The sequence below is a fragment of the Hypanus sabinus genome, chromosome 9 (assembly GCF_030144855.1).
Source record: "Hypanus sabinus isolate sHypSab1 chromosome 9, sHypSab1.hap1, whole genome shotgun sequence".
NCBI classification, from domain to species: domain Eukaryota; kingdom Metazoa; phylum Chordata; class Chondrichthyes; order Myliobatiformes; family Dasyatidae; genus Hypanus; species Hypanus sabinus.
The window spans coordinates 162,896,038-162,916,137 of NC_082714.1; the positions used below are offsets into that span (position 1 = coordinate 162,896,038).

A 20,100-nucleotide genomic window follows, 5' to 3' on the forward strand; every position below is an offset into this window, starting at 1 on the left:
TTACAGCTTATCAGAGTGTGTGTTGTTACAGTGCACCTCTCTGAGTTGAGCTATCTCATTGTGCTGTGGTGTAGCATTGACTCTCTCTCATGTGACAGGATCAAAAGCTGAATCAGGTTTAAGATCACCGGCCTCTGCTGTGAAATTTGTTGTTTTGCGGCTGCAGTACAGTGCAAGGTATAATTTTTAAAACTATAAATTATGATCAGATTATATATGCACACACAATTAAGTATTTAGTGCAAGAAGAGAGCAGAATAACAAAAAGTGTACTTACGGTGCTGTGCAAACATCTTAGACACATATGTATAGCTAGTATTGTACTGGAACCTAGAGCAAGTTTGTAAATCTGGCAGGAGCAAAGGATGTTGGGGGTGGCGAGAGTGGAGCCCCTCAAGAAGGGTGTGGGACAGGTGGCAGTGTAGGAGAGTCGGGTGCCAGTGTTTCCCAACCGTGACTCCCCTCTCCCTGCCCCCTTCCCACTCTCAGTCCACAATGGAGACCCATTTCAGAATCGGGTTTATCATCACTCACATATACCATAATTTTTTTTGCGGCAGCGACAGCATTACAGTGCAATACATAAAGTTATGACAGCACTGTGCAAGTGTCTTAGGCACCCTAGCTATAATATGTGCCAAAAACACTTGCACAGTACTACACCCACAAAATGCTGGTGGAACCCTCTTGGGTCTCGGCCCGAAACATCGACAGCGCTTCTCCCTATAGATGCTGCCTGGCCTGCTGTGTTCCACCAGCATTTTGTGTGAGTTGTTTGAATTTCCAGCATCTGCAGATTTCCTCGTGTTTGCACAGTACTACCTTGGGTTCATTCAGAAGCCAGATGGCAGAGGAAAGAAGCTGTTCCTGTACAATTTAGTGTGTGCTTTCAGACTCTCTACCTCCTCCCTGATGGCAGTTGCTGAGAAGAGGACATGTCATACTCCCATGGGCCTGGTCTGCTGATTACCCCTTGCTACTTACCCTGAGAGAGCTGCGGAGGGGCAAGGCAGCAGCCAGGAGCAGGGTGCCCAGTGAGGGTGTTTACACACCAACGAACACCAGTGTCATCTCCAATTTCCCCATAGGAGTCACAAGAGTTCTGGCCACAGCTATCACTTCCCTTGAAGAACAGGAATTGTTCCAGTCTCCTTGCTGATCGCCTCTGCTGCCTGTGTTGAAACTGCCTCTTCCCTTTCCTGCAGCACGGTAACAACTAAACTGGCAATGGTCAGGGTCAGCCATGGATGGTGGATCCCAGCTGTCTTTGCAAGCCGGGGAAGTACGATACGGAGAGCAAGCTGTTGCCCACGCAGCTGATGAACCCAGAGGAATGGCAGACCGATACGATACGGAGAGCAAGCTGTTGCCCACGCAGCAGTCTCCCCATGCACGCAGCTGATGAACCCAAAGGAATGGCAGACCGATACGATACGGAGAGCAAGCTGTTGCCCACACAGCTGATGAACCCAGAGGAATGGCAGACCGATACGGTTTAGCGTCAGCCACGTCGCAGGAGTTGCCGGTCAGCGTAGGTCTGCTTTAGGGACGCCAGCTGCAGATTTACTTCTGAAGCCTTCCCCATGAGTGGGTATGACAGCGGAGGTTTGACATCAGAGTTTTCCTTCTCCTAGATGAGCTGCCAGCCACGGCTGACAAGCCCCATAGAGCTATGAAAACTATAGAACCAAGAACTGACAAACAACCATTGTGCAAAAGAAAACAAATTGCGCAAATAAAAAATAAATAACTCTGAAAACATACATTGTAGAATCATTGACAACTGAGTCTGTAGGTCGTGGAATCAGTTCAGTGCTGAGGTGAGTGAAGTTATCCACGCTGGTTCAGGAGCCGGATGATTGTAGAGTAACGACTGTTTGTGAACCTGCTGGTGTGGGACCTAAAGCTCCTGTACCTCCTGCCTGACGGCATGACCAGAAAGTGCAAATAACAAACTTTGATGTTAGGAATTTACTGTACACAGGTTAGATCGGTAAAGTAGTAAATTGGCTTATTGTAGTCACATATATCATGTACCAGGAACAATTAGTCCTGTAGACGGCTCATACAGGTCATTTCATCACAACAGTGCATTGAGGTTAGTACAAGGGCAAAACAATGACAGAATGAAGAATCAAGTGTTACAGCGACAGAGAAAGTGCAGTGCAGGTGGGCAGTAACGTGCAAGGTCGTAACCAGGTAGACAGTATTGTGAAGTCCATTTTATCATGCTGGGACTTAAGAAGTCTTCTAACATCAGGGTCGAAGCTGTCTTTGACTACAGATCCAGTATGTTAATGGCTGCAAAATATTTCTAGACAGGTGTAATGTGAATACAAGATGATTCTATATTAATTTGGATTATTTTACGAGTATTTGTTAGACCAGCTCCCTCTGGCCACAGTGTTATTCAGATTAAGTTATTGATAGCTTGTTGTTAGCACAGCAGTTGGAAACCTGACTTTTCGTACAGAACCGAGATGCCCCACCGATAACGTCCCTGTCCTTCCTGATCAGCTGTGCAGCAGCCTTGATGATAATGCAGCACACTCTCGGCTCAGTAATGCATTATCAGCCGAGAACTTGGAATAGGTCGAGGCAGCGTGGTAGTGTAGCAGTGCCCACGATCCAGGTGCGATTCCCACCGCTGACTGTCAGGTGTTGGGATGTTCTCCCCATAACCGCATGCTGCTCCAGTCTCCTCCCGCACGCGGGTTAGCAGATTATTTGGTCTCATGGGTGTAACCGTACTGTGTGGGTTCGTTGGGCCAGGAGGGCCTGTTATTGCGCTGAATCTATAAAATAAATAAATGAACAGGTTTATTATTGTCACATTTCAAGGTGCAGTGAAAACCTTAATTAGGACAGATTGTGGAAATGCTTGAAATCTGGAGAAACACACACAAAATGCTGGAGGAACTCAGCGGGTCAGGAATAAACAGCCGACATTTTGGGGCCCAGACGTTCCGTCAGATCATCAGACAATCCTGATGAAGGGTCTCACAGCAACTGTTTCTTCCCCTCGACTGATGCTGCCTGACTTGCTGAGTTCAGTGGTTCCATCAGAGAATGTACACGGTTCACTACCTGAAATCCTCACTCCTCACAGGCATCCTCGAAACAGAAGAAAAACCCCCGAAGGATGAATGTCAGAAAACGTTAGAACCCCAGAGCCCCTCACACATCAACCCTCCATCCTCCGCCTCCCATATATAACCATATAACAATTACAGTACAGAAACAGGCCATCTCACCCCACTTGTTGCAGCAGGAAGCATAGGCCCCTCCTATCACCCACCAAGCAAGCAATTCCAAAGAATCCCAAAGAGACCATCATCTCGGTCCATCAAAAACTGCAGATAGAACCCAGTATTTCAATGTGCCACGGGTCCTCTCTCACTAACGAGGGGGAGGGGGTGTTGCTCCTTCCACAGCGAGAGAAGAGACCGAGAGCTCGCTGTTTCGATATTACAGTCTGCAGTCGCCTTCGAGACAGAGCGAGAGTGCAGAGACCGCTGATCAGTGACACCAATCGGGTCGTTGCAAGGCTGCATCCCGAAGGCACGTGTCTCCCAGACCACTCCTGGAGCTGTCGAAAGTGGCCGGTTGGCGAACTCCGGGAGCAGAAACTCACCGCCATAAAGAAGCTGAGTTTGAGTGCAGCTGTGGGTCATGGACTCCAACCGGGCCCCAGTCACCTTGAAAAGGGTGAAGGAAACATTAAAGAGAGGGATTGAAGCTCTTTCGCCAACGAGCTCAAAGACGCCTCAGTCAGGTGACACCTTAGCCCTCTCCCACAAAATCCTTCAGCATTTTGTGTGTATACAGTGAAAAATGGTATTGTTTTAAGCCACCCATACAGATCCATTTCATTGTATCAGTATGCTGAGGCAGTACCACAGGAAAAGCAATAACAGAGTGCAGAGTGAAGTGTCCCCGTCGTAGAGCAAGTGCAGTGCAGACGGACAACAAGGACCGCGGCGACATTTTGAAGAGAAGAGTTCATCACTGACATAGCGGAGGTCCGTATAGCAACAGATAGGAGCTGGCCGTGAGCTTTGTTGATACATGATTTAAAGTTTTGGTATTTTCTGCTCAGTGGGAGAGGGGAGAAGAGGGAATGTCCAAGGTGGGTGGGGTCTTTACTGAGGCAGCGAGAAATGCAGACAGAACACGCTGAGGGGAAGGGAAGGGTGAGAAAGTATTCTGAGGAGACTGATGGAGTGAGGAGGGGTGTGAGATGACGGGTAGCTAGTACCAGATAGGGAGGTGAGCGGGAGGGGAGTTGGGAGACTGTGCTGGCTGAATGATAGATGGATGGAGGGGGAGAGAAAGAAAGAAACAACAGATCAAATGAGGTGAGAATAGGGGCTGAGAAACATAATAACATAGTAAACCTGCAGCACAATGCAGGCCCTTCAGCCCATGATGCTGTGCCGAACAAGCACTTACTTTAGAAATTACCTACGCTTACCCATAGCCCTTTACTTTTCGAAGCTCCATGTACCCATCCAGGAGTCTCTTCAAAGACTCTATCGTATCCGCCTCCACCACCGTCACCGGCAGCCCATTCCACGCATTCACCACTCTCTGTGTCAAAATCTTACCCCAACATCTCCTCTGTACCTACTCCCCAACACCTTAAACCTGTGCCGTCTTGTGGCAACCTTTTCAGCCCTGGGAAAAAGCCTCTGACTATCCACACAATCAATGCCTCTCATCATCTTATACACCTCTATCAGATCACCTCTCATCCTCCGTCGCTCCAGGGAGAAAAGGCCAAGTTCACTCAACCTGCTCTCATAAGGCATGCTCCCCAATCCAGGCAACATCCTTGTAAATCTCCTCTGCACCCTTTCTATGGCTTCCACATCCTTCCTGTAGTGAGGCGACCGGAACTGAGCACAGTACTCCAAGTGGGGTCTGACCAGGATCCTATACAGCTGTAACATTACCTCTCGGCACTTAAACTCGATCCCACGCTTGATGAAGGCCAAAAAACTATACACCTTCTTAACCACAGGGTCAACCTGCGAGCTGCTTTGAGTGTCCTGTGGACTCGGACCCCAAGATCCCGCTGATCCTCCACACTGCCAAGAGTCTTACCATTAATACTATATTCTGTCATCACATTTGACCACCAAAATGAACCACCTCACACTTATCTGGGTTGAACTGCATCTGCCACTTCTCAGCCCAGTTTTGCATCCTATCGCTGTCCCGCTGTAACCTCCGACAGCCCTCCACACTATCCACAGAGGTGAGGGTTTAACTGGAGCTGGCTTAGAATCAGAGAGCAATACAACACAGAAACAGGCCCTTCATCCCATCTAGTCAGTGCTGAACCATTAGTCCCATGGACGGGCACCTGGACCATAGTCCTCCATACCCCTCCCAGAGTCGCCTCTGCTTCCTGAGGTCCTTTGGAGTACGCAGGCCTCTCCCTCACAGGTTCTACCAGTCTGGTGTCACCAGTACAATCTTCTATAGAGTGGTGTGGAGTGCTGGGGCAATGGCATCAACACGGGTGATGCCAACAGGCTCAATGAAGTGATTAGAAAGGCTGCTGTGTTACAGGAGTCAGACTGGACACACTGGAGGCTGTGGTAGAACAAAGGATCCTCCGGAAAATCCTGGCAATTCTGCACAATGTTTCTCACCCTCTGCAGGCCACCTTGGCTGAAGAGAGGAGCACTTTCAGTGACAGACTAAGACAACTGCGCAGCTCCAAAGAGCGCGATATGAGGTCATTCGTACCCTCGCCATGAGGCTCTATGATGAGCTGGGGAAGTGATGACACCCTCCTGTTAGACTGTTCGAGGTAACTTACTTTTTATTCTTCCCTACTGCTCTTCCACCATCTGTACGTCCGTGTACCTGTAATGCATCTCTGACTCTGTACTTCCAATGAAGTACCTCTCTAACTATCCAATCAGACTTCTCCAGAGCGTTGCACTGAAACTCCACGTCCACCACTTCCACTCACCACACTGACTGAAGAATGTTTCACCGTTCACCCTTAACCTGTCACCTCTACCTCTAGTCTCACCCAACCACAGTGGAAAAAGTCTGCTTGCATTTACCCTATCTATACCCCTCATAATTGGGTCTACCTCTATTAAATCTCCCCTCATTCTTCGATACTCCAGGGAATAAGCTCCTAGACTATTCAACTTTCCCTATAAATCAGATCCTTAGGACCCGAAGGCATCTTAGTTTCATGGGCCAGTTAGGCTGAAGGCCTTTATCCGTGCTGTAGATAGATAGATAGATACTTTATTCATCCCCAAGGGGAAATTCAACATTTTTCCAGTATCCGATACACTTATTGTAGCAAAACTAATTACATACAGTATTTAACTCAGTATAAATATGATATGCACCTAAAATCACCCTCCCAAAAAGCATTAATAAATAGCTTTTAAAAAGTTCTTAAATAGTTTACTAAAGTGCATTGAGTGGTAACTTAAGTTCAGTCCTAACCCCGGCACTTAACATGTCTTGCCCCTGGTGGTTGAATTGTAGAGCCGAATGGCGTTGGGGAGTAATGATCCCCAATGCTGGGGAGTATGACACCATATACTTTCCTGGGGTTAACTTCTTCAAAATTCGAGGTTCTTTAATGTCATTTCCAGTGCACAAGTGTAAAATAATTATTACTCCAGATCCAATGCAGCAGAAAACCACAATAAGATAAAGAACACAATGATAATAAATCAAAATAAATATAAATCCATAAGATAGCTTCTATAAATGGATTGTCCACAAAGTGACGTTGGGCGCAGGAGTGTCTGTACACAAGGTGATTCTGACAGGAAATGATAACGTAGTACTGGTGGCGGGTGTGGATGGTGAGGTAGTGGGTGGGGATGTCGAACAGCCTCACTGCTTGGGGAAAGTAACTGTTTTTGAGTCTGGATGCTACATAGCCTCCTCCCTGATGGGAGTGGGGCAAACAGTCCGTGAGCCGGGTGGGTGGGATCCTTCATGATGTTACTGGCCCTTTTCCGGCACTGGGGGGTAGGCTGCTGCCGGTGATGCGTTGCAGAGTTCTGACTACCTGTTGTAGAGGCTTCCAGTCCGTCACAGGTTACAGGAAAATATAGAAATGCAGTGCAATTCATGAAAACTATACAAAGACAGACAAACAACGAATGTACAAAAGAAAACAAATCATGCAAATAAAGAATCAGTAATACTACAGGTCAGATGGTCGATTTGCTGAGGGCCTTTTTCTGAGCAGTACAACAACGACAGAGAGTGGAACTGGTGCAAAAACAGCCCTCTTGCCCGCTGGTCGTGCCAATCACCACATCCTCCCTGCAGCCTTCACCCTTCCTCCTTCACTCCTCCTCTGATCTGATATCCCCAAATGTGAAGCTGCCAGACTCCAGAGCACTGGCTGTACACGTCACATCACTCCAACATGCAAATTAAACACTGATTATATTAACAAATGAAGACACAATAACTGTTGTTTCTGTCTCATCTTCCATCACAAAAATTTGATTATACACTTAACAGCTGTCTGAGACACCAGTCTGAGGCAACACAGTCTCCAGTATTCACCACACCACATCTCCATTCACTCTCCGTGTTACTCCCCTATCTCCCGTCACTCCCCGTGTATCTCCCCTATCTCCGGCCACTCCCCGTGTAACTCCCCTATCTCCGGTCACTCCCCGTGTAACTCCCCTAACTCCTGTCACTCCCCGTGTAACTCCCTTAACTCCCGTCACTCCTCATGTAACTCCCCTATCTCCCTTCACTCTCTGTTACTCCCCTATCTCCCGTCACTCCCCGTGTAACTCCCCTATCTCCCTTCACTCCCCGTGTAACTCCCCTATCTCCTTCACTCCCATTGTAACTCCCCTATATCCCTTCACTCCCATTGTAACTCCCCTATATCCCTTCACTCCCCATGTTACACCCCTATCTCCCTTCACTCCCCGTGTAACTCCCCTATATCCCTTCACTCCCCGTGTTACTCCGCTATCTCCTGTCACTCCCCGTGTAACTCCTCTATCTCCAGTCACCCCTCGTGTAACTCCCCTATCTCCCTCCACTCCCCATGTTACTCCACTATCTCCCTTCACTCCCCGTGTAACTCCCCTATCTCACTTCACTCCCCGTGTAACTCCACTATCTCCCTTCACTCCCCATGTTACTCACCTATCTCCATTCACTCACCGTGTAACTCCCCTATCTCCCTTCACTCCTCGTGTAACTCCCCTATCTCCCATCACTCCTCGTGTAACTCCCCTATCTCCCTCCACTCCCCGTGTAACTCCCCTTTCTCCCTTCACTCCCATTGTAACTCCCCTATATCCCTTCAGTCTCCGTGTTACTCCACTATCCCACTTCATTCCCCTGTAACTCCGCTATCTCCATTCAATCCCCATATAACACCCCTATCTCCCATCACTCCTCGTGTAACTCCCCTATCTCCCATCACTCCTCGTGTAACTCCCCTATCACCCTTCACTCCCCGTGTAACTCCCCTTTCTCCCTTCACTCCCATTGTAACTCCCCTATATCCCTTCAGTCTCCGTGTTACTCCACTATCCCACTTCATTCCCCTGTAACTCCGCTATCTCCATTCAATCCCCATATAACACCCCTATCTCCCATCACTCCTCGTGTAACTCCCCTATCTCCCATCACTCCTCGTGTAACTCCCCTATCACCCTTCACTCCCCGTGTAACTCCCCTTTCTCCCTTCACTCGCATTGTAACTCCCCTATATCCCTTCAGTCTCCGTGTTACTCCACTATCCCACTTCATTCCCCTGTAACTCCGCTATCTCCATTCAATCCCCATATAACACCCCTATCTCCCTTCACTCCTCATGTAACTCCTCTATCTCCCTTCTCACCCGTTACTCCCCTATCTCCCATCGCTCCCTGTGTAACTCTCCTATCTGCCTTCACTCCCCGTGTAATTCCCCGATATCCCATCACACCCCATGTAACTCCCCTATCTCCCTTCACTCCCCGTGTAACTCCCCAATCTCCCTTCACTCCCTGTGTTACTCCCCTATCTCCCTTCACTCCCTGTGTTACTCCCCTATCTCCCTTCACTCTCTGCGTTACGCTCCCGTCACTCCCCGTGTAACTCCCCTATCTCCCTTCACTCCTCGTGTAAATCCCCTATCTCCTTCACTCCCCGTGTATCTCCCCTATATCCCTTCACTCCCCATATAACTCCCCTATCTCCCATCACTCCTCGTGTAACTCCCCTATCTCCCTTCACTCCCTGTGTAACTCCCCTATCTCCCTTCACTCCTCGTGTTACTCCCCTATCTCACATCACTCTTCGTGTAACTCCCCTATCTCCCTTCACTCCCTGTGTAACTCACCTATATACCTTCACTCCCCATGTAACTCACCTATCTCCCTTCACTCCCCGTGTATCTCCCCTATATCCCTTCACTCCCCATGTAACTCCCCTATCTCCCATCACTCTTCGTGTAACTCCCCTATCTCCCTTCACTCCCCATGTAACTCCCCTATCTCCCATCACTCCTCGTATAAATCCCCTATCTCCTTCACTCCCCGTGTATCTCCCCTATATCCCTTCACTCCCCATGTAACTCCCCTATCTCCCTTCACTCCCTGTGTAACTCCCGTATATCCCTTCACTCCCCATGTAACTCCCCTATCTCCCATCACTCCTCGTGTAACTCCCCTATCTCCCTTCACACCCATTGTAACTCCCCTAACTCACTTCAGTCTCCGTGTTATTCCCCTATCTCCCTTCGCTCCCCGTGTTACTGCCCTAACTCCCTTCTCTCCCCGTGCTACTCCCCTAACTCCCTTCGCGTGTAACTCCCCTATCTCCCTTCACACCCCGTGTAACTCCCCTATCTCCCTTCACACACCATTTAACTCCCCTATCTCCCTTCACTCCCCGTGTAACTCCCCTATCTCCCTTCACTCCCCGTGTAACTCCCCTATATCCCTTCACACCCCATGTAACTCCCCTATCTCCCATCACTCCTCGTGTAACTCCCCTATCTCCCTTCACTCCCCGTTTTACTCCCCTCTCTCACTTCACTCCCCATGTTACTCCCTATCTCCCTTCATTCTCCGTGTTACTCCCCTATCTCCCTTCACTCCCCATGTTACTCACCTATCTCCATTCACTCACCGTGTAACTCCCCTATCTCCCTTCACTCCCCGTGTAACTCCTCTATCTCCCTTCACTCCTCATGTAACTCCCATATCTCCCGTCACACCTCATGTAACTCCCCTATCTCCCTCCACTCTCTGTTACTCCCCTATCTCCCTTCACTCCCCGTGTAACTCCCCTATCTCCCTTCACACCCCGTGTAACTCCCCTATCTCCCTCCACTCCCCATTTAACTCCCTTATCTCCCTTCACTCCCCGTGTAACTCCCCTATCTCCCTTCACTCCCCGTGTTACTCCCCTATCTCCCTTCACTCACCGTGTTACTCCTCGTTTAACTCCCCTATCTCCCTTCACTCCCCGTGTAACTCCCCTATCTCCCTTCACTCCCCGTGTAACTCCCCTATCTCCCTTCACTCCCCGTGGTACTCCCCTATCTCCCTTCACTCTCCGTGTTACTCCCCTATCTCCCTTCACTCCTCATGTAACTCCCCTATCTCCCTTCGCTCCCTGTGTAACTCCCCTATATCCCTTCACTCCCCATGTAACTCCCCTATCTCCCATCACTCCTCGTGTAACTCCCCTATCTCCCATCACTCCTCGTGTAACTCCCCTATCTCCCTCCACTCCCCGTGTAACTCCCCTTTCTCCCTTCACTCCCATTGTAACTCCCCTATATCCCTTCAGTCTCCGTGTTACTCCACTATCCCACTTCATTCCCCTGTAACTCCGCTATCTCCATTCAATCCCCATATAACACCCCTATCTCCCATCACTCCTCGTGTAACTCCCCTATCTCCCATCACTCCTCGTGTAACTCCCCTATCACCCTTCACTCCCCGTGTAACTCCCCTTTCTCCCTTCACTCCCATTGTAACTCCCCTATATCCCTTCAGTCTCCGTGTTACTCCACTATCCCACTTCATTCCCCTGTAACTCCGCTATCTCCATTCAATCCCCATATAACACCCCTATCTCCCATCACTCCTCGTGTAACTCCCCTATCTCCCATCACTCCTCGTGTAACTCCCCTATCACCCTTCACTCCCCGTGTAACTCCCCTTTCTCCCTTCACTCGCATTGTAACTCCCCTATATCCCTTCAGTCTCCGTGTTACTCCACTATCCCACTTCATTCCCCTGTAACTCCGCTATCTCCATTCAATCCCCATATAACACCCCTATCTCCCTTCACTCCTCATGTAACTCCTCTATCTCCCTTCTCACCCGTTACTCCCCTATCTCCCATCGCTCCCTGTGTAACTCTCCTATCTGCCTTCACTCCCCGTGTAATTCCCCGATATCCCATCACACCCCATGTAACTCCCCTATCTCCCTTCACTCCCCGTGTAACTCCCCAATCTCCCTTCACTCCCTGTGTTACTCCCCTATCTCCCTTCACTCCCTGTGTTACTCCCCTATCTCCCTTCACTCTCTGCGTTACGCTCCCGTCACTCCCCGTGTAACTCCCCTATCTCCCTTCACTCCTCGTGTAAATCCCCGATCTCCTTCACTCCCCGTGTATCTCCCCTATATCCCTTCACTCCCCATATAACTCCCCTATCTCCCATCACTCCTCGTGTAACTCCCCTATCTCCCTTCACTCCCTGTGTAACTCCCCTATCTCCCTTCACTCCTCGTGTTACTCCCCTATCTCACATCACTCTTCGTGTAACTCCCCTATCTCCCTTCACTCCCTGTGTAACTCACCTATATACCTTCACTCCCCATGTAACTCACCTATCTCCCTTCACTCCCCGTGTATCTCCCCTATATCCCTTCACTCCCCATGTAACTCCCCTATCTCCCATCACTCTTCGTGTAACTCCCCTATCTCCCTTCACTCCCCATGTAACTCCCCTAACTCCCATCACTCCTCGTATAAATCCCCTATCTCCTTCACTCCCCGTGTATCTCCCCTATATCCCTTCACTCCCCATGTAACTCCCCTATCTCCCTTCACTCCCTGTGTAACTCCCGTATATCCCTTCACTCCCCATGTAACTCCCCTATCTCCCATCACTCCTCGTGTAACTCCCCTATCTCCCTTCACACCCATTGTAACTCCCCTAACTCACTTCAGTCTCCGTGTTATTCCCCTATCTCCCTTCGCTCCCCGTGTTACTGCCCTAACTCCCTTCTCTCCCCGTGCTACTCCCCTAACTCCCTTCGCGTGTAACTCCCCTATCTCCCTTCACACCCCGTGTAACTCCCCTATCTCCCTTCACACACCATTTAACTCCCCTATCTCCCTTCACTCCCCGTGTAACTCCCCTATCTCCCTTCACTCCCCGTGTAACTCCCCTATATCCCTTCACACCCCATGTAACTCCCCTATCTCCCATCACTCCTCGTGTAACTCCCCTATCTCCCTTCACTCCCCGTTTTACTCCCCTCTCTCACTTCACTCCCCATGTTACTCCCTATCTCCCTTCATTCTCCGTGTTACTCCCCTATCTCCCTTCACTCCCCATGTTACTCACCTATCTCCATTCACTCACCGTGTAACTCCCCTATCTCCCTTCACTCCCCGTGTAACTCCTCTATCTCCCTTCACTCCTCATGTAACTCCCATATCTCCCGTCACACCTCATGTAACTCCCCTATCTCCCTCCACTCTCTGTTACTCCCCTATCTCCCTTCACTCCCCGTGTAACTCCCCTATCTCCCTTCACACCCCGTGTAACTCCCCTATCTCCCTCCACTCCCCATTTAACTCCCTTATCTCCCTTCACTCCCCGTGTAACTCCCCTATCTCCCTTCACTCCCCGTGTTACTCCCCTATCTCCCTTCACTCACCGTGTTACTCCTCGTTTAACTCCCCTATCTCCCTTCACTCCCCGTGTAACTCCCCTATCTCCCTTCACTCCCCGTGTAACTCCCCTATCTCCCTTCACTCCCCGTGGTACTCCCCTATCTCCCTTCACTCTCCGTGTTACTCCCCTATCTCCCTTCACTCCTCATGTAACTCCCCTATCTCCCTCCACTCCCCGTGTAACTCCCCTTTCTCCCTTCACTCCCATTGTAACTCCCCTATATCCCTTCAGTCTCCGTGTTACTCCACTATCCCACTTCATTCCCCTGTAACTCCCCTATCTCCCTTCACTCCCCGTGTAACTCCCCTATCTCCCTTCACTCCCCGTGTTACTCCACTATCTCCCTTCACTCCCCGTGTAACTCCCCTATCTCCCTTCACTCCCCGTGTAACTCCCCTATCTCCCTTCACTCCCCGTGTTACTCCACTATCTCCCTTCACTCCCCGTGTAACTCCCCTATCTCCCTTCACTCCCCGTGTAACTCCCCTATCTCCCTTCACTCCCTGTGTAACTCCCCTATCTCCCATCACTCCCTGTGTAACTCCCCTATCTCCCATCACTACCCGTGTAACTCCCCTATCTCCCATCACTCCTCGTGTAACTCCCCTATCCCTTCACTCCTCGTGTAACTCCCCTATCTCCCTTCACTCCACGTGTTACTCCCCTATCTCCCATCACTCCTCGTGTAACTCCCCTATCTCCCTTCACTCCTCGTATAACTCCCCTATCTCCCTTCACTCCCTGTGTAACTCCCCTATCTCCCTTCACTCCCTGTGTAACTCCCCTATCTCCCTTCACTCCACGTGTTACTCCCCTATCTCCCATCACTCCTCGTGTAACTCCCCTATCTCCCTTCACACACCATTTAACTCCCCTATCTCCCTTCACTCCCCGTGTAACTCCCCTATATCCCTTCACACCCCATGTAACTCCCCTATCTCCCATCACTCCTCGTGTAACTCCCCTATCACCCTTCACTCCCCATGTATCTCCCCTATCTCCCTTCACTCCCCATGTTACTCTCCTATCTCCATTCACTCACCGTGTAACTCCCCTATCTCCCTTCATTCTCCGTGTTACTCCCCTATCTCCCTTCACTCCCCATGTATCTCCCCTATCTCCCTTCACTCCCCATGTTACTCTCCTATCTCCATTCACTCACCGTGTAACTCCCCTATCTCCCTTCACTCCCCGTGTAACTCCCCTATCTCCCTTCACACCCCGTGTAACTCCCCTATCTCCCTCCACTCCCCATGTTACTCTCCTATCTCCCTTCAATCTCCGTGTTACTCCCTATCTCCCTTCACTCCCTGTGTAACTCCCCTATCTCCCTTCACTCCCCGTGTAACTCCCCTATCTCCCTTCACTCCTCGTGTAACTCCCCTATCTCCCTTCACTCCCCGTGTTACTCCCCTATCTCCCTTCACTCCTCATGTAACTCCCCTATCTCCCTTCACTCTCTGTTACTCCCCTATCTCCCTTCACTCCCCGTGTAACTCCCCTATCTCCCTTCACTCCCCGTGTAACTCCCCTATCTCCCTTCACTCCCCGTGTTACTCCCCTATCTCCCTTCACTCTCCGTGTTACTCCCCTATCTCCCTTCACTCTCCGTGTAACTCCCCTATCTCCCTTCACTCCCCGTGTTACTCCCCTATCTCCCTTCACTCCTCATGTAACTCCCCTATCTCCCTTCGCTCCCTGTGTAACTCCCCTATATCCCTTCACTCCCCATGTAACTCCCCTATCTCCCATCACTCCTCGTGTAACTCCCCTATCTCCCATCACTCCTCGTGTAACTCCCCTATCTCCCTTCACTCCCCGTGTAACTCCCCTATCTCCCATCACTCCTCGTGTAACTCCCCTATCTCCCATCACTCCTCGTGTAACTCCCCTATCTCCCTTCACTCCTCGTATAACTCCCCTATCTCCCTTCACTCCCTGTGTAACTCCCCTATCTCCCTTCACTCCCTGTGTAACTCACCTATATCCCTTCACTCCCCATGTAACTCAACTATCTCCCTTCACTCCCCGTGTATCTCCCCTATATCCCTTCACTCCCCATGTAACTCCCCTATCTCCCATCACTCTTCGTGTAACTCCCCTATCTCCCTTCACTCCTCGTGTAAATCCCCTATCTCCTTCACTCCCCGTGTATCTCCCCTATATCCCTTCACTCCCCATGTAACTCCCCTATCTCCCTTCACTCCCTGTGTAACTCCCCTATATCCCTTCACTCCCCATGTAACTCCCCTATCTCCCTTCACTCCCCGTGTAACTCCCCTTCTCCCTTCACTCCCATTGTAACTCCCCTAACTCCCTTCAGTCTCCGTGTTATTCCCCTATCTCCCTTCGCTCCCCGTGTTACTGCCCTAACTCCCTTCTCTCCCCGTGCTACTCCCCTATCTCCCTTCAGACACCATTTAACTCCACTATCTCCCATCACTCCCCGTGTAACTCCCCTAACTCCCTTCACTCCCCGTGTAACTCCCCTAACTCCCTTCGCTCCCTGTGTAACTCCCCTAACTCCCTTCGCGTGTAACTCCCCTATCTCCCTTCACACCCCGTGTAACTCCCCTATCTCCCTTCACACACCATTTAACTCCCCTATCTCCCTTCACTCCCCGTGTATCTCCCCTATATCCCTTCACTCCCCATGTAACTCCCCTATCTCCCATCACTCCCCATGTAACTCCCCTATCTCCCTTCACTCCCTGTGTAACTCCCCTATATCCCTTCACTCCCCATGTAACTCCCCTATCTCCCATCACTCCTCGTGTAACTCCCCTATCTCCCTTCACTCCCCGTGTAACTCCCCTTCTCCCTTCACTCCCATTGTAACTCCCCTAACTCCCTTCAGTCTCCGTGTTATTCCCCTATCTCCCTTCGCTCCCCGTGTTACTGCCCTAACTCCCTTCTCTCCCCGTGCTACTCCCCTATCTCCCTTCAGACACCATTTAACTCCACTATCTCCCATCACTCCCCGTGTAACTCCCCTAACTCCCTTCACTCCCCGTGTAACTCCCCTAACTCCCTTCGCTCCCTGTGTAACTCCCCTAACTCCCTTCGCGTGTAACTCCCCTATCTCCCTTCACACCCCGTGTAACTCCCCTATCTCCCTTCACACACCATTTAACTCCCCTATCTCCCTTCACTCCCCGTGTAACTCCCCTATATCCCTTCACACCCCATGTAACTCCCCTATCTCCCATCACTCCTCGTGTAACTCCCCTATCACCCTTCACTCCCCATGTATCTCCCCTATCTCCCTTCACTCCCCATGTTACTCTCCTATCTCCATTCACTCACCGTGTAACTCCCCTATCTCCCTTCATTCTCCGTGTTACTCCCCTATCTCCCTTCACTCCCCATGTATCTCCCCTATCTCCCTTCACTCCCCATGTTACTCTCCTATCTCCATTCACTCACCGTGTAACTCCCCTATCTCCCTTCACTCCCCGTGTAACTCCCCTATCTCCCTTCACACCCCGTGTAACTCCCCTATCTCCCTCCACTCCCCATGTTACTCTCCTTTCTCCCTTCAATCTCCGTGTTACTCCCTATCTCCCTTCACTCCCTGTGTAACTCCCCTATCTCCCTTCACTCCCCGTGTAACTCCCCTATCTCCCTTCACTCCTCGTGTAACTCCCCTATCTCCCTTCACTCCCCGTGGTACTCCCCTATCTCCCTTCACTCCCCGTGTTACTCCCCTATCTCCCTTCACTCCTCATGTAACTCCCCTATCTCCCGTCACACCTCATGTAACTCCCCTATCTCCCTTCACTCTCTGTTACTCCCCTATCTCCCTTCACTCCCCGTGTAACTCCCCTATCTCCCTTCACTCCCCGTGTAACTCCCCTATCTCCCTTCACTCCCCGTGTTACTCCCCTATCTCACTTCACTCCCCCTGTTACTCCTCGTTTAACTCCCCTATCTCCCTTCACTCCCCGTGTAACTCCCCTATCTCCCTTCACTCCCCGTGTAACTCCCCTATCTCCCTTCACTCCCCGTGTTACTCCCCTATCTCCCTTCACTCTCCGTGTTAATCCCCTATCTCCCTTCACTCTCCGTGTAACTCCCCTATCTCCCTTCACTCCCCGTGTTACTCCCCTATCTCCCTTCACTCCTCATGTAACTCCCCTATCTCCCTTCGCTCCCTGTGTAACTCCCCTATATCCCTTCACTCCCCATGTAACTCCCCTATCTCCCATCACTCCTCGTGTAACTCCCCTATCTCCCATCACTCCTCGTGTAACTCCCCTATCTCCCTCCACTCCCCGTGTAACTCCCCTTTCTCCCTTCACTCCCATTGTAACTCCCCTATATCCCTTCAGTCTCCGTGTTACTCCACTATCCCACTTCATTCCCCTGTAACTCCGCTATCTCCATTCAATCCCCATATAACACCCCTATCTCCCATCACTCCTCGTGTAACTCCCCTATCTCCCATCACTCCTCGTGTAACTCCCCTATGACCCTTCACTCCCCATGTAACTCCCCTATCTCCCTTCACTCCCTGTGTAACTCACCTATATCCCTTCACTCCCCATGTAACTCACGTATCTCCCTTCACTCCCCGTGTATCTCCCCTATATCCCTTCACTCCCCATGTAACTCCCCTATCTCCCATCACTCTTCGTGTAACTCCCCTATCTCCCTTCACTCCTCGTGTAAATCCCCTATCTCCCTTCACTCCCCGTGTTACTCCCCTATCTCCCTTCACTCCTCATGTAAATCCCCTATCTCCCGTCACACCTCATGTAACTCCCCTATCTCCCTTCACTCTCTGTAACTCCGCTATCTCCATTCAATCCCCATATAACACCCCTATCTCCCATCACTCCTCGTGTAACTCCCCTATCTCCCATCACTCCTCGTGTAACTCCCCTATCACCCTTCACTCCCCGTGTAACTCCCCTTTCTCCCTTCACTCGCATTGTAACTCCCCTATATCCCTTCAGTCTCCGTGTTATTCCACTATCCCACTTCATTCCCCTGTAACTCCGCTATCTCCATTCAATCCCCATATAACACCCCTATCTCCCATCACTCCTCATGTAACTCCTCTATCTCCCTTCTCACCCGTTACTCCCCTATCTCCCATCGCTCCCTGTGTAACTCTCCTATCTGCCTTCACTCCCCGTGTAACTCCCCGATATCCCATCACACCCCATGTAACTCCCCTATCTCCCTTCACTCCCCGTGGAACTCCCCAATCTCCCTTCACTCCCTGTGTTACTCCCCTATCTCCCATCACTCCCTGTGTTACTCCCCTATCTCCCTTCACTCTCTGCGTTACGCTCCCGTCACTCCCCGTGTAACTCCCCTATCTCCCATCACTCCTCGTATAAATCCCCTATCTCCCTTCACTCCCCGTGTAACTCCCCTTTCTCCCTTCACTCCCATTGTAACTCCCCTATATCCCTTCAGTCTCCGTGTTACTCCACTATCCCACTTCATTCCCCTGTAACTCCCCTATCTCCCTTCACTCCCGGTGTTACTCCACTATCTACTTCACTCCTCGTGTAACTCCCCTATCTCCCATCACTCCTCGTGTAACTCCCCTATCTCCCTCCACTCCCCGTGTAACTCCCCTTTCTCCCTTCACTCACCGTGTAACTCCCCTATCTCCCTTCGCTCCCTGTGTAACTCCCCTATATCCCTTCAGTCTCCGTGTTACTCCACTATCCCACTTCATTCCCCTGTAACTCCACTATCTCCATTCAATCCCCATATCACACCCCTATCTCCCATCACTCCTCGTGTAACTCCCCTATCTCCCATCACTCCTCGTGTAACTCCCCTATCTCCTTTCACTCCCTGTGTAACTCACCTATATCCCTTCACTCCCCATGTAACTCCCCTATCTCCCTTCACTCCCTGTGTAACTCCCCTATCACCCTTTACTCCCCGTGTAACTCCCCTATCTCCCATCACTCCTCGTGTAACTCCCCTATCACCCTTCACTCCCCGTGTAACTCCCCTTTCTCCCTTCACTCCCATTGTAACTCCCCTATATCCCTTCAGTCTCCGTGTTACTCCACTATCTCACTTCATTCCCCTGTAACTCCCCTATCTCCCTTTGCTCCCCGTGTAACTCCCCTATCTCCCTTCACTCCCCGTATAACTCCCCTATCTCCCAACACACCCCCTGTAACTCCCCTATCTCCCTTCACTCCCCGTGTAACTCCCCTATCTCCCTTCACTCCTCGTGTAACTCCCCTATCTCCCTTCACTCCCCGTGTAACTCCCCTATCTCCCTTCGCTCCCTGTGTAACTCCCCTATATCCCTTCAGTCTCCGTGTTACTCCACTATCCCACTTCATTCCCCTGTAACTCCATTATCTCCATTCAATCCCCATATCACACACCTATCTCCCATCACTCCTCGTGTAACTCCCCTATCTCCCATCACTCCTCGTGTAACTCCCCTATCTCCTTTCACTCCCTGTGTAACTCACCTATATCCCTTCACTCCCCATGTAACTCCCCTATCTCCCTTCACTCCCTGTGTAACTCCCCTATCACCCTTCACTCCCCGTGTAACTCCCCTATCTCCCATCACTCCTCGTGTAACTCCCCTATCACCCTTCACTCCCCGTGTAACTCCCCTTTCTCCCTTCACTCCCATTGTAACTCCCCTATCTCCCTTCAGTCTCCGTGTTACTCCACTATCTCACTTCATTCCCCTGTAACTCCCCTATCTCCCTTCACTCCCCGTATAACTCCCCTATCTCCCAACACACCCCCTGTAACTCCCCTATCTCCCTTCACTCCCCGTGTAACTCCCCTATCTCCCTACACACCCCATGTAACTCCCCTATCTCCCATCACTCCTCGTGTAACTCCCCTATCTCCCTTCACTCCCCGTGTTACTGCCCTAACTCACTTCACTCCCGGTGTTACTCCACAATCTCCCTTCACTCCCCGTGCTACTCCCCTATCTCCCTTCGTTCCCCGTGCAACTCCCCTCTCTCACTTCAATCCCCGTGTTACTCTCCTATCTCCCTTCACTCCCCGTGTTACTCCTCTATGTCCTGTCACTCCCCGTGTAACTCCCCTATCTCTCGTCACTCCCTGTGTAACTCCACTATCTCCCTTCACTCCCCGTTACTCTCATATCTCCATTCACTCCCCTCTCTCACTTCAATCCCCGTGTT

General features: G+C 50.7%; 1 protein-coding gene across 8 annotated transcripts in view; it reads left to right on the top strand.

Moving 5' to 3' along the window:
- LOC132399994 (neurocalcin-delta-like) overlaps window positions 1-20,100 on the top strand; it is a 105,046-nt gene that overhangs the window by 35,417 nt on the left and 49,529 nt on the right. The window contains exon 2 of one of the 8 annotated variants that reach the window (XM_059981014.1): window positions 5,578-5,821. The exons of 6 other annotated variants lie outside the window; for them this stretch is intronic. The gene's annotated coding sequence lies outside the window, so the exon portion shown is untranslated. The remainder of the gene's footprint in view (window positions 1-5,577; window positions 5,822-20,100) is intronic. One more of the 8 variants, XM_059981013.1, reaches the window with a different exon arrangement.